Source organism: Callorhinus ursinus, unplaced genomic scaffold (assembly GCF_003265705.2).
Source record: "Callorhinus ursinus isolate GAN/ISIS: 27379988/994484 unplaced genomic scaffold, GSC_fseal_2.0 scaffold35, whole genome shotgun sequence".
Taxonomy (NCBI): domain Eukaryota; kingdom Metazoa; phylum Chordata; class Mammalia; order Carnivora; family Otariidae; genus Callorhinus; species Callorhinus ursinus.
Genome location: NW_027397097.1, coordinates 10,615,425 through 10,631,088, shown reverse-complemented (window position 1 = coordinate 10,631,088; position 15,664 = coordinate 10,615,425). Strand labels below are relative to the sequence as shown.

Below are 15,664 nucleotides of genomic sequence, written 5' to 3'. Positions count from 1 at the left end.
AAAACAAAAAAATGCAAGTAACTGAAAGCCATTGATGTAACCACTTTGGTCAGAGAGACATGTGAATAGGCCAAATATGGTGCAAGTCCCACATCCCCCTGTTCTCACTGCCCATCACAATGATGAGCTGTATCAAAACTGGTAAGCATGAACACACTTGTGGGATTGCTCAAAATTGAAGACAACTCTAGATTAGAATTACAGAGAATGTGTTGGAGAAGTATCCATAGAGACTGAACAGCAGGGTTTTTTGTTTGTTATTTTGTTTTGTTTTGTTTTGTTTTAAGAAAAATGGCATTATCTAAGAAGGAAAGCTTATAGGTGAAAGTCAGAGAGACCCAAGTTCAAGTTAAACCTCTGGTACTTGTATGTTGTGAGAACAGGAACAAGTAATTTAATCTCTATAGGCATCAAATGCTATCATCTAAAAAAAATGGAGATAAAAATACTGATTTTGCAGAGTGACTGTGAGGATTAAGTGAAGTTCTGTGCTCAGCACATTGCAGGAACAAACTACTGCCACAGTGTCCAAAATTTAGTAGATACTCAATATGTATTTACTGGTAACTCAAGAGTCACTGAATTAATGATTAATTGGGATATTATCACTTTAGAAGGAATATATGTTGATTTAATATGAACTTACCTATAACAATAATGGGTACTCAAAAATATTTCCTTCCTTTTACTTAGTAGAAGGATTGTTAGAAATGAATTAGAATTTTTGACTATAACCCATATGATTAGGATCAACTGAACTTTTGGAGGCCTGGTTGATTAACTCAGGCAGGAATAATTCAGAAACTATATTACATGTAAACACTCAACATTCAGAGAAAATCTTGGCTTCTCTATTACTGCTTAGAACACTTTATTGCCAAGGTTAGCAGAGCTCACTTCATGAGGATGTGACCAATGCAGTGATCAGAGCCTGGCAAGAAGGTCCTTGCTTTTGGGATGTGAAACCCAATGATTGCCATGTTGAAATTCTTAATAATTTGGTCTTTGTTTTTATAAGTGAATCCTGATGATCTAATGGAATATTCCCTGGAGAACTGGGACTTCGGCTCATAAATGATACTGCCTCCCACCCCCTTTCCACATTCTTGGAATGGGCTTCTCTGTTGCTTGCTTTCTGCTCCCTGGCACCCAAGGCTCCCAGCCTGGCTTCCTTTTCTTTCCCCTGCCCTACAACTGCTGACCCTCCACCCAGGGTGGCAATGGGAGGCCCATGTTCTTCCATTGCAATGCTACTGCCACCACCTGATTTGGACACATGTATACAAAGATTTAGAGTCAGGCACACACCTTGAATTTTCTTGGGCTGGGCAAGGTGGCAGCCACCCCAGAACTTGCTGGCAGTGCATTGCACATTCAACAGGATCTCATACCCATTCACCTAATCTGGATACTGAGCACATCCTGAAACAGAAGAGAGGTTTCAGTGTCTGAACAGTCATCTGCCTACCCTGGGTTAAAGTGGTGGGCCTGTGGGAAGGAGAGATAAACTTGCCTACCCTCAAGTAGGGCCCTGCATTCACATTTTGCATTGGGTCTCACAAATTAGGTAGCAGATCCTGAACATGAGGCACACAATATAGCTGAGAGCAAAGCTAGCACATATTCTATAATGTAACTAAGGTTTGTCCCCATGATACACAAACATCTAGACATCTGAGGTTTCTCTGAGTATGGAGCCCCTATTTCTGCCTATGTACTGAACATATTCACTTGTAAGTCTCAAACACCTCAAATTTGAATGGCCTAATAAACACTCAGGATCACTTCCACCCAACCCTGCCCTGACTCGCAGTCTGATTATTTTCCAAGAATGTCATGATCATCTTATTCCCTTTTACAAACTAAGAACTCAGAGTCACATTTGAAAATTCTATGTCTTTCACCTCTTTAGGTGATGTACATCAATTATGGCTCATAGAATTTAGTTTCAAAATATCTCTTTAATCTAGCCATTTCTCTTTGTCCTCACTATCATCATCTTAATGTATGCTCCCACAACTTGCCTGATCAACTATATCCACTCTTCCTTGCCCTTAGCAACTAGGATGATCTTTTTGCAAAGCAAATCTGATCACATTACCTCCTTTACATTAACCTCTTAAGCTTCTGATTTCTCTTAGGAAAAAAGAGCAAATTCTTAACTTGGCCTGAAAGACCCCACATGATCTATCATCCCCTGTATATCCCTTCAGCTTTGTCACACATCATGCTCCTTGATACTGCCTATGATTTGGCCACATGCTACTTTTTCTAACTCCTCTGAATGTGAATGTGCTCATGCTGGCTTAGTAACTCACCTTCCCAATCTTCTAATCAACTGCAACTTTTCTTCAACTGCAGTTTACTTACCACTTCCTTGGAAGAGCCTGCTCTAATTTTTAGGATTATCATACAATGCAGAGCACAACATGGCATGTTTTGGTAATAACATATTTAATCTTTTTATTCATGCATATGATTCTTTGATTAATATCTGCCTCCACTCACTAGACTATGGCCAGATGTATTGTATCTTCAGGGTTTCTCACAGTGAATGGCACATAATCGCTTCTTAATAAGTATTGATTAATTCATTGAATAATTGAATGTACATTTAGTATGTTTTTCCTTAACAAAACCTGTAGGGCAAATAATACAGTTCCTACCATGTAGTATGTGGCATGACTAAAAGTCACAGTTTAAGACTGTGAAAATTTGGAGTATTGTTTAATCTTTTTGTATCTTAGAGGTACTTAACCTATAAATCAGTTGGATAATAGTCTGTCGAAGATATCTGTCATTTAATAGGGAATTCTGTTTGGGTGCCTGGCTGGCTCAGATGGTTAAATGTCTACCTTCAGCTCAGGTCATGATCTCAGGGTCTTGAGAATGAACCCACCCCACCTCTAAGGGGTAGGGCTTCCTGCTCAGTGGGGAGTCTGCTTCTCCCTCTCCCTCTGTACCTCCCCACTGCCTCTGTGTGTGTGTGTGTGTGTGTGTGTGTGTGTGTGTGTGTGTGTGTGTGTGTCCGCGCGCGCATGCGCACGTGTACGCACTTGCAAGCTCTCTCTCAAGTCAATAAATAAAATCTTTGAAAAAATGGGGGAGACTTTAAGAAACATTATTTTCTTTTGGCTTTGTATTTTCACATCTTTTGTGTGTGTTTGTGTGTGTGTTTTGAAGAGGTTTAATAACCGGAGGTTTATTTTGGTTTTGTAAAATAATTTGTTCATTTTTCAGTTGTTCTTTTTCTTTACTTACTAGGTATTTTACATGTTCATGCCTCTGAATATTTTGTTAGGGTATAAACTGTTCACTTTAGTAAGGATAGAGATGGGTGCACACTTGTGTGTGCATGTATGTGAATGTATGTGAGCTGAATATTTTATTCTACTGTTTTTATTTGTATGTCTGTTTTGGTAAGATAAATCTTTCCTAGAAAACAGTTTGGTTTCCACACTAACACACTTCTGCACTTCCATTTCGCAACCTGCCCTCCTAGCAGCCTTGGGTAGTCAGTCCTTCGTGTTTTAACTACATTGGACACTCAGACCCCAACCCAGTGTCTATTTGATTGTCAGTTGCAGAGCAGCCAGGCTATTGGCTTTGTCTGCATTTTCAATCTCTTGAACTTTGTGATCAAATTCAGTTGTCTGGTTTATTTGTCTGTCTTCTTCATAAGGTTGCATGCATTTTGAAGGTAAGAACAGTTTCTCTTTAAAGTTCTATTCCTAGAGTGCCTGAGTGGCTCAGTCAGTTAAGTGTCTGTCCACTCAGGTCATGGTCAGGGAGTCCTGGGATCGAGCCCTGCATTGGGCTTCCTGCTGAGCTGGGAGTCTGCTTCTCCCTCTGCCCCTCACCCCACTTGTTTCCCCCACTCCTTGCACTTGAGCACTCTCTCAAATAAATAAATAAAATCTTGGGGCTCCTGGGCGGCTCAGTCAGGTAAGCATCTACCTTCAGCTCGGGTCATGATCCCAGGATCCTGAGATTGAGCCCCACATCGGGCTCCTTGCTCAGTGGGGAACCTGCTTCTCCTTTTCTCTCTGCCTGCCGTCCTCTGGCTTGTGCACTCTTTCTCTCTCTGACAAATAAATTAAATAAATAAATAAATAAAATCTTTAAAAAAAATAAATAAAGTTCTATTCCCTAGATCCTAACCTGTAGAGTTCTCACAGATTTGCTGGATTAAATTAGACCTTGTAACTACCTAGGATGTGATCACTTAGGACTCCCCACCACCTTATCTTAGCATTGCCCTACCTGACTAAGCATACTCCAGGACACTTTAGGGAGAAGATTCAGCCTGCCAGATGTCCATTTCTCTACTATACTTGGTCCAGATTTAAGACATTTATAAAACAGGGCATTTCAAGAACTTGGCAGTGATTAGGACCTTTTCATACTTCTTCAGTGGTGTTCACAAATGGAATTCAGAGTTTTGGAGTCAGACCGCTCAAAGTGAATGCTTGGCAATGCCATCTATTATCTCCATGTGTCTGAACTAGTCAATTATCTTTTTTTTTATCTTTAATTCTCCATCAATAAAGTAGGCTTGGTGTTAATGATTTTTGCATGGTGGTTGTTAGGACCAAGTGAAATATTATAAGTGAAACCACTTTATAAAGAATTAGACACCTTGTGATTCTTGTTATCATTTATTTTCACTTACCAATTTATGAGCTGTTTTATTTCTAAAGACTAGACTGCAAATATGACTCTTTGCAATATGATTAACACATACCTATTTGGAAAGGAAATTACTTAATAATTCTGTAGATGCAATTTCTGTAGGAGGTTACCAAGGAGAATTCTGAGTCTATGGTTTTAAAATACTGAGTCTAAAATATGGCTACATATTCACTATATGATGATGGTGATAGTAGCAAATTCTATGTGCTTCTCATGTTAAATTTTAAAAGATAACACTGCTTCATTTGATGCTCAAAGCAGCATGACTTTGAGGTATAATCCCATTGCATAGTTGAGGACACTGAGAAATTAATGAAGGCACTGAAAATTACAGTTTTTCTTCCCCCCCTTTAGGCCAACAAAACCAGCCAAGAACTTGTGATGGCATTACTCGTTGCATACAATTGGGAGATAAGATAGCTCTTTCAAGTTTCGTGAAGTGAAAGTTACTCAGTTTTTATAATGCTTTCATAAGGATATTATATTTACTTAACAGATTATCCTTATTAATTGTGTTCCAGGAAGCATGTTATTTTTTGTCAATGGATTTAAAATGCATACAATCGTTAGTACTACTTTGTTCTTATTTCAAAAAAGAAATTGTCTTGATCAATCAAATGGAAATTTGGGGGAAAATAATTTTTCTGCATTTAAACAGAATATTTTGCACAAAAAATACTCCAAAGACAAAAGCCTCACTTGTTTCTAATATCGATGTCTATTTTTTTTCTCTTCAGGAGGAAAAAGAAAGTCATCAGGAAATGTGATTTCTTTAGTGGTTTTGAGAAAAGAGCTTTCTCACCATGAAAACTTTAACAATCTCTGTGAAATCAATGCATAATTAATAGTAACTGCGAGCTATTAATGTTTATAGTGTATAATACATTAGAAAAATAGTCTTGGCCATGACAGCTTCTTCTAAATATTTCTCAGCATACTGGTAGTATAGATAACAAGCAGATCAACTGTATAATCATGAGACCTAACTTAAAATTTCTGTGCAGGATGAAGACACAAAATTACCGATGTTAAAGGCCTGTGATTACTTAATTCTCCTTCATTCCAACCTCATTAATTAAAACAATTTTAGTCCACTGACTTAATCATGAGATTTTCCTAAACTATAATTATATTTTTAAAAATTATGACATACTAGTACATATTCTCATAAGGTGATGATTATTGGAAAAGAGTACTTAGAATTAAGCTTTATAATGTATTTTGAAGTTCAGTGGGGAGGAGATTTTATAAAACATTTCTGCAGTCTCCTGATCATTTGGAAAATGATCCTAAACTTAAATTTCTGCCAGCTTCTAAACATGTTTTGAATAAAGCACAAAACCTGCACTCTACACTTGGACCCCTTTTTGATATAAAGAAAGGAATAAACACGTGAATGGATTCTATGTGCTTGTTATTCTGCTAAGCTCTTGTACTTATGTTTTCTCATTCTATTCCTCAATAACCCATGTGAAGGGAAAAAAGTGCTAAGATGCATTGAAAATTGCTATTTGCTAGACTTCATAAGGCAAATATCCTATTTAATTATTTCAGTTAATTCTAATGGGTATTAATATTCCATTTTTATACATGAAGAAACGGAGTCTCAGAAACCTAGTGACTTGTGCCAGGTTCCCCAGGTTGAGAGTAAAAGGTTGAGGGTCAAAACTTGGATATTTTGCATAGTCTCAGGCTTCTCCCTTCCTGTTGTAGCTGTGAGGCTGGCAAGGGCGGCTCCAGAATGAGTGCATGCATGGGCCTGTTTTTGAAACTCCTTCAACTCTCCCAGCTGATTTCTTTAGACACTTTGACACAGACACAGACCATGGTCAACAAAATTCTATGTTGAAATGTCAAGTGCAAGGAAAAGATTTGGAAGGAAATTGATACCCTGACTGGAATAAGAACACACGAAGCATATTTGTTGAAAATTACACAGGTACTTTCGGTTGGTGAGTTCTCAGCAGGAGGAGAACATGAAGTAGTTACTGGATTATCTTTCTGCTAGGAAACTAAGGCTCTGATGAATAGAGAGAATCAAATTTTCTGAAGGAGAATGCAAGTTAAATTATGTCTTTGGGACATCATCTACCATGTGTCCATAATATAAAAAGTGCATGACATCTGCATTAATAAAAGCATAAGAAAAATAATTCTGGCTGCACAAACAGAAAACCTTTAAATTGTCAGTGGCTTAAGACAACATAAGTTTTTCACTCAATACAGGCTGATGCATTGTTCCTAGCCAGGTGGCTTTGAGGGACCCAGTTATCTTCACGGTCCCACTCTCTTGTTGATACTAGGAGCCGTCTCTCTTCAGCCAGAAGATAGGGAGAGACTACAGCAAATTCAAATTTACTCCTTAACCACGTTTGCCAGAGTGATATGCTCACTTCAACTTATATCTTATTGGCTAGAACTACTCACAAGACCCTGCCTAGGTAGATGAGGTGGTGGGAAATGTAGCCCCTGATTGAGTAGCCACTCCCTGCAGTACTTACACCTTGGGGGGGAGCAAGGATTCTAAGTGTTGATGAACTGCTTCTACCAAAGCATCAGCTTACTGTGTTGTGGGGAATATTAATGTATAAGAACACTTACAGAAAAATATAAAGCAGATAGTTCACTGTCAAAGCAAAGGAATAGATGGGGTGAAGGTGAGAAAGAAAAACTGTTAAAATGTGGTCATGAGGTTTGGGCGGTAAATGGTGCTGCTTTTCAAGGTATTATTTGTAGAGGGTGAGGATATTTGAACTTTGTCATGGACGAAGAAAAAGATTAAAATGAGTGGGAAGACAGAATTAGGGAGGAAACAGACATTTATGAAGCAGTTACTGTGGCGGGACCTGATCAGGTAGAGGCCCACAGAGCAGGTGGTGAAAGAACTCACCAGAGGCAGAACAAAGGAGATAGAAGTTTATTGAATACATTGCAAGAGAGCATCATGCAGGAAGCAAAGGAGAGACTGTCTGCCAGTGGGCAGTGGTGGAAGGCTGGTGTTAAGAGGGAAGTGAGGAGGTGTGGGAACGTATAGAATTTTCCTTTTTTGGTACCTGTGCCCAGTTGTAAGTAGCCCATTGGTCAGCTAGGGCTTATGGATATTTTGAGGTGGGTTGCCTTATGAGCCTGTTCGCATTCAGCCCAATGGTCACTGTGGGGCATTTGACCATACCCAGGTTTCTATTGCTCAATACCTTTGCCTGGGACTCCAGGATCATGACCTGTGCCAAGGGCAGTTGCTTAACCAACTGAGCCACCCAGGCGCCCCACTGTAACCCTCTCTTAATGCCGTTCATATCCTCTATTTTACATATATAAAGAAACAGAGACACAGAGGTTATACAACTCCTAATGATACATACTCAGAGAGTATGAGCCTGAATTTGGATTCACATTGTCTGATTTAAACTTTCAGGTGTAACATGATGCTGTAGTGTAAAGGAAAGATAGAGGTACACAAAAGGAGTATCTGTCTATGGAATCTTCAAAGAACAGAGAGAACATGGGAACATGGGAACAACAGGGAAAAAAGAGCAAGGACATATTATGTTTATTTTCTTCACTTTGGTTTTGTTCCTTCTCAGTTCTGTGGAAGGACATGGGGCAAAGAAAATATTTGCTAGGGAAAAATAGAACTATTATGACGAAAGTGCTCAAACTCTAAAAATAATTTTATAGGGTAAGATTTGAAACAGATTCCTAACTAAAATATTCTGTAGGCATAAAGGCAGAGCCAAGTTAAGTACTTCAGTTAAAACAAAACAATAATGAACAAATTAGAGAAAATTCACTGGGCAAGGAATGTGGAGCCCTGGATTAAAGCAATCAACATGAAAATAGTTATGGATTCAGATGACTAAAAGTACATTGCAAACTTAAAAAGTACTTGTAAATTTGACTGCATTAGGAGAATCATAGTGTCCTAATGATGGGAAGTGTCCTCTGAGGCAGAAGCCTTACCTCTCTCTCCCTCTTTTTTTTTTTGCTTCTCTTATTTACTACTGTATTTACCGGGACACAGAACCCTTCCTGGAGGATAGTTTAAGGACTCAAAAAATATTTGTTGAGTGAGTAAATAAATGAATGATATTAAAACTGATCACGTGACTTGTGCAGCTTATAGAATTTTCTTTTCACATTTAAGGGTCTAAGACAAGAGGCAGGATTAATTCATTTATGTTACAAATATTTATTGAGCCTCATGATATCTCAAGTACTCTGGTAGATAATTATAGATAAAATGATGCCCAGACAGGGTCTTTTCCTTATGAAGCCAGTACACTTATGGAAATACAGATGGAAAAGTGTCTCCAACTTCTGCTATATTAGAAAGAGGTGAAGAGAGCTCTTTAAGTTATAGAAAAGTATACTTTAGGATGTGTGCATACAGAAAATAGATAATCTTGAGCTATTTGAAGGGATGCCATGTAGGGAAAAACATCTAATCACTTTGTAGCTCTGAAAATCGTAACTAGGTGTAATGCATAGAAGTTACAGGAAGGCAACATTCTGCCTAATATTAATGAGAAACCTGTTAAACAATTTTTCCTCCTGAAAATAGAAGTTTCTGGCTCTTGAAGGGATGAGTTCCTTTTCACAAATGAATTTGGAAACGTAATTATTATTAATAACAACTACATAGCTGTTATAAAGTTAATTTTTTAGTGTTTTGTGCACTTGAATATTTGCCAAAATTTCAGTTATTTGTGCTAATAATTGTAATAAAGGAGACGTGGAAGCAGAGAAAGAAAAGTGATGGTAGAACAGACAGAAGCTTGTCATTTAGATCTGTGGAAGAGAGAAATTCACCTAGTTTGCACCTTAATTCTTGTCTATTTGCTCAAATTTGGAGCATGAGTATTGATGGGCTAAATCAATCAGATTAGAAATTGTTTCTCAATTCTATATAGCTCCTTATAAGTGGTGCACTGGCATGGATTATCTGGGTCAAGCAAAGGTATCTTTAGCATTCCCTTCCATTGTCGAGGGATTTGGGAAATCCTCCATGAAATATGGAGACTTCTCTGTGGTGAAATTGAGTTAAATATGTCACCAAAAGTTATCTAAAAATTTTCTCTCATTTAAATCATACAGGTTTTCTCTGCCTCTAGATAGAATCACCAAATTTTTCAAACAAAAATACAGTATGCCCAGTTTAAATTTGAATATAATATTTGGGACAGCTTTTAGCTGAACAATTATTCTTTGTTTATCTGACATTCAAGTTTGACTATCTTAGGTATATTATGTTATGTTATATCATTATATTCTATTAATTTGGCAACCTTACCCTAGAGCAATATTTCATAATGGGACAGATAACAGCAATAATTACTGTTAACTTGAAAAAATGAAAATGTATTAATGTGAAATATAGATTCTTACTGTGTATAAGATTTGTTCTAGGAAATTAAAAAAAATGAATTTAACACTGCCCTTTTTCCCTTACGGATATCAGAATCTAGCAGTAGGTGACAAACATGTAAACAAAAACAAAACCTAGCATTATAGGTGTTATGAGAGAGATATGAATGGAGTAGGGTGGAGGTAACCAAGGTGAGAGCGTAAGTTCTTACCTGGCAGGAAGTGAGAAGTGTTCATGGAAAGTTTTATAACAAAGACAGAGTTTAAGTTGAATTTTGACGGGTAAATTGGTCTTCACTAGGAAGACACATTCTACTGTAATAATTATTGGATATGATTTGTCAACACCTACTGCTACAAGTGTACAAGTGTACAAACTGTAGCAGTAAATAAGCTTAATATTGAAAGTATTCTTCATTCTTTTATCAGATGATATGTGTGCTTTTAAAACTATGTTATTTCTGTAGTAAAAGTAAAGAATTAAATGCTTAGGACTCCAAACAGAATCCAGATAATGTCTTTAGAATGAAAAGCCATACTTTAGTGAGTCAATAATATATTAATTATAACTTTGAACTCACTTATTGTTGTCTATTTATTGGCCTTCTCATAAAGTATTTCATTTAAATTTATTGGGATGGATTCTCCTTGTAGCACGTAACAAGCTATTAAAAATAGTGCCAATAAATAAAACAATTACCCAAAATCGTGGCCATGAGCTGAGCCAGGGGCTTGATGGGTTAATTGTCTGGAGAGCAGTGGAGATGACAAGATGCCTTTATTTAAATTTCTTACAATCCTGTGCCGAGGCACAAAGAAAACTCATTTGCATATTATCAGCTTTGTGTTAGGAAACAGACTGGGTGGTGAATTTAAAAGAAAGATAATGTCAAAGGATTTTACAAAAGGACTTGAAAGGTGGAAAAAGAGAGACCAGCAATTGAAGAAAAGTGGAAAAAGAGAATCTGCTATGTTCTATATAATCTTATTTAACCCAAATACAGCACTATAGGTGAAATGTAATTGATTATAATTTTATATTTAATACTTGATGTACTAGGTTCTGAGATGTTAAGCAACTAGAAAAGGAATACATAGCTAAGTGGAAGAACTGAAATGTAAACCAGGCTTATCTAACACAAAAGTCCAAATATTTGTATTTAATTGTAGTGTAAATGATAATAATGACATCATTATTATTATCATTATTATCATCATCCTTACATAGTAGTGATTTGAATTATTGCAAAACAAAACAGACTGCTCCAAAAAAGTGGCAAGATGGAGTGTTTTGCCCCTGAACTTTCTAAAGGGCCAGGTCACCCATAGATAAAAAAGCAGATTTCTGTATAGAGAGCACGTTTGGACTAAAAAGTCATTCCCACCTTTTCTAATTCTATCTTTCACAATCATATTGTGGCTTACTCTCTATCCACTTGAAATTACTTTCTGATTTTTAAAAATACAACTTTCAAGAGTTTTTATCCATTCTGGTATTGTTTCTTCTTCAAATGCTTTCTTGGTTCTCTAGACCAAGAACATGTCTAGTTCTGCCTCTAGACAGAACTACCAGTTTTTGACTCCTTTTGCTAACACCTTCCTACCCAGCTAGATTTAGGGGGTTCTCATTTATTCCCACTGTATTTTAAACATATTTCTATATAGTTTTACGCTTGCTTATTAGAGACAGTATATGTTTTCAAATCTATATTGTAAGCACTGAGCTCATTGGGGATCAAGAGGAAGTTATTAAAAATTATTAGAGACAAGATAAAAGACTTACTAGCCTTCTCTGGGGGTGGGGGTTGGAGGAGGTTTGTCAAGATTGCTTTGTAGATTCCAAAGACGTAAACACTGCTATCCCATAGAGCCAGCATCACCATTCACTTTTCTAGACTATATTTCTTCCTCTGTTCTAGCCATATTCCTTAAACCATGCCTTCTTTATTCCTATATCTGGAAGTTTGCTTATGTTCTTCCACTTCCCAGAATAATCTACCTCAGAGATGGCAAATAGGTTGCAGACACACTATAAAAATGGTTGATGATCACTGCCTGGGTGGTAGTACAAGAAGAAGGGTGACTGTATTTGTCAAAGAACGCCACGAGGAGTCAAAAAGCATCTGCTTGGGTAAAGACCGGGTGGCAACATGTGGGCCTATATTGGTGATCTTAATGCTGTGTCTTGCATTTTCCTCATCCAAAGATCCCCTCCTAAATCTTTCATTTGCCTAGAAGAGACCCACATTAAAACCACTAATAAACATGCAAAGAATAAAGAGAAAGAAAGAAAAATATATCACTAAAGAAAATCAGCAAAATATGAAAGAGAGAAAGACAAGAAAGGATTGGAGAAAATCTCCAAAAACAACCACAAAACAAGTAATAAAGTAGCAATAAATACATATCTATTAACATTTATAAATGGATTGAAAGCTCTAATCAAAAGACATAGGGTATCAGAATGGCTAAAAAAAAAAGAAGACCCATCTATATGCTGTGTACAAGAGACTCATTTTAGACCTAAAAACACCTGCAGATTGAAAGTGAGATGATGAAGAAGCATTTGTCATGTAAATTGATGTCAAAAGAAACCCAGAGTAGCAATACTATATCAGAAATAATAGACTTTTAAAACAAAGACTCTAACAAGAGACAAAGAAGGGCACTGTATAATAAGAGGAACAATGCAACAAGAAGATCTAACAATTGTAAATATTTATGGCCCCAATGTGGGAGCACCCAAATATATAAAACAATTAATAATAAATATAAAGGAACTAATTGATAATAACACAGTAATTGTAGGGGACTTTTAACACCCTACTTGCATTAATGGACAGATCATCTAAACAGAAAATAAACAAGAAACAATGGCTTTGAATGCCACACCGGACCAGATAGACTTAACAGGTATAGTCAAAACATTCCATCCTAAAGCAGCAGAATACACATGCTTTTCAACTGCACATGGGACATTCTCCATAATAGATCACATATTAGGCCACAAAGCAGGCCTCAACAAATACAAAAAGATTGAAGTCATACCCTGCACCTTTTCTGACCACAACACTGTGAAACTAGAAGTCAACCACAAGAAAAAAATCTGAAAGGCCACCAATATACAGAAGTAACATAACATGCTATTAAACAATGAATGGGTCAATCAAGGTATCAAATAAGAAATTAAAAAAATACATGGAAACAAATGAAAATGAAAACACATTGGTCCAAAACCTTTGGGATATAGCAAAGACAGTCCTAAGAGGGAAGTATAGAGCAATATAGTCCTACCTCAAGAAGCAAGAAAAAAATCTCAAATAAACAGGCTAGCCTTACCTTAAAGGAGCTCAAAAAAGAACAAAGAATGAAGTCTAAAGCTACCAGAAGGAAAATAAAGATTAGAACAGAAACAAATGATATACAAACTAAAAAAACAATAGAACAAATCAATGAAAGGAGCTAGTTCTTTGAAAAGCAAAATTGATAAACCTCTACCCAGACATATCAAAAAGAAAAAACACCCAAATAAATAAAATCACAAATGAGAGAGGAGAAATAACAACCAGCATCATAGAAATACAAATAATTATAAGAGAATATTATGAAAACTATATGCCAACAAATTGGACAACCTGGAAGAAATGGATAAATTACTAGAAACATATAAATTTCCAAAACTGAAACAAGAAGAAATAGAAAATTTGAACAGACCAATTATCAGCAATGAAATTAAATCAGTAATCAAAAAACTCCTAACAAACAAAAGTCCAGGACTGAATGACATCACAGGCAAATTGTACCAAACATTTAAGGAAGAGTTAATATCTATTCCTCCCAAACTATTCCAAAAAGTGGAAGGGGAAGGAAAACTTCCAAATTCACTCTATGAGGTCAGCACTACCCTGATACCAAACCCAGATAAAGACATCACAAAAAAAGAGAACTATAGGCCAATATCTCTGATAAACATAGATGCAAAAATTTTCAACAAAATACTAGCAAACTGAATCCAACAATGCATAAAAAAAAAATCATTACCATGATCAAGTGGGATTTGTTCGTGGGTTACAAAGGTGGTTCAATATTCACAAATCAATCATCACATTAATAAAATAAAGGATAAGAACCATATGATCCTTTCAATATATGCAGAAAAAGCATCTGACAAAGTACAACAGCCATTCATAATAAAAGCTCTCAACAGAGTAGGTTTATAGGGAGCATACTTCAACATAATAAAGGCCATATATGAAAAATCCACAGCTAATATCATCCCAAATGGAGAAAAACAGGGAGCTTTTCCTCTACAGTCAGGAATAAGACAGGGATGTCCACTTTCACCACTTTTATTCAATACAGTACTGGTAGTCCTAGCCACAGCAATTAGACAATAAAAAGAAATAAAAGGCACTGAAATCAGTAGGAAAGAAGTAAAGCTTTCACTATTTGCAGATGACATGATCAAAGAAATTAAAGATGACACAAAGAAATGGAAAGATATCCCATGCTCATGGATTGGAAGAACAGATATTGTGAATATGTCCATACTACCCAAAGCAATCTACACATTTAATACAATCCCTATCAAAATACCAAGAGCATTTTTCACAGACCTGGAACAAATAATCCTAAAATTTGCTTGAAACCACAAAAGACCCCAAGTAACCAAAGCAACCTTGAAGAAGAAAAAGCTGGAGACATCACAATTCTAGACTTCAAGTTATATTACAAAGCTGTAGTGATCAAAGCATTATGATTTTGGCACAAAATAGGCACATAGAGCAATGGAACAGAATAGGAAACCCTGAAATGAGCCCTCAGCAATATGGTTAACTAATCTTTGACAAAGTAGTAAAGAATATCCAGTGGGAAAAAGATAATCTCTTCAACAAATGGTTTTAGGAAAACTGGACAGCAACATTCAAAAGAATGAAACTGGACCACTTTCTTACCCCATACACAAAAATAAACTCAAAAAGGATGAAAGACCTAAATGTGAGACCTGAACTTATAAAAATCCTTAAAGAGATTATAGGCAGTAACTTCTTTGACATTAGCCTTAACAACTTTTTCTAGATCTGTCTCCCGAGGGAAGGGAAACAAAAGTAAAAATAAACTGTTGGGACTTCATCAAAATAAAAAGCATCTGCACAGCAAAGGAAGCAAAACAAACAAACAAACAAAACAAAACAAAACTAAAATGAGACCTTCTGAATGGGAGAAGATATTTTCAAATGACATATTTGTCCAAAATATATAAAGAATTTATAAAACTCAACACCCATAAAATGAATAATCAAATTAAAAAATAGGCAGAGGACATGAACAGACATTTCTCCAAAGAGGACATACAGATGGCCATGGACACATGGAAAGGAAAATCAGGGTAATGAAAATAAAAACTACAATGAAATGTCACCTCACGCCTGTCACAATAGCTAAAATCAACAAAGAAACAACAGGTGTTGGCAAGGATGTGAAGAAGGAGGAACCCTCATGCACTGTCACTAGGAATGGAAAGTGGTATAGCCACTCTGTAAAACTGTTTGGAAGTTCCTGAAAAAGTTAAAAATAGAACGACCCAATGATCCAGTAATCACACTAC

The 15,664-nt window shown here is 36.4% G+C and overlaps 2 long non-coding RNA genes across 2 annotated transcripts in view; one reads left to right on the top strand and one right to left on the bottom strand.

Annotated features, from left to right (window-relative positions):
- The window catches only part of LOC141370452 (uncharacterized), a 1,695,799-nt gene that overhangs the window by 167,063 nt on the left and 1,513,072 nt on the right, over window positions 1–15,664 (top strand). The gene's annotated exons all lie outside the window — the stretch shown is intronic.
- Window positions 1–15,664, bottom strand: part of LOC141370451 (uncharacterized) — a 57,028-nt gene that overhangs the window by 40,706 nt on the left and 658 nt on the right. The gene's annotated exons all lie outside the window — the stretch shown is intronic.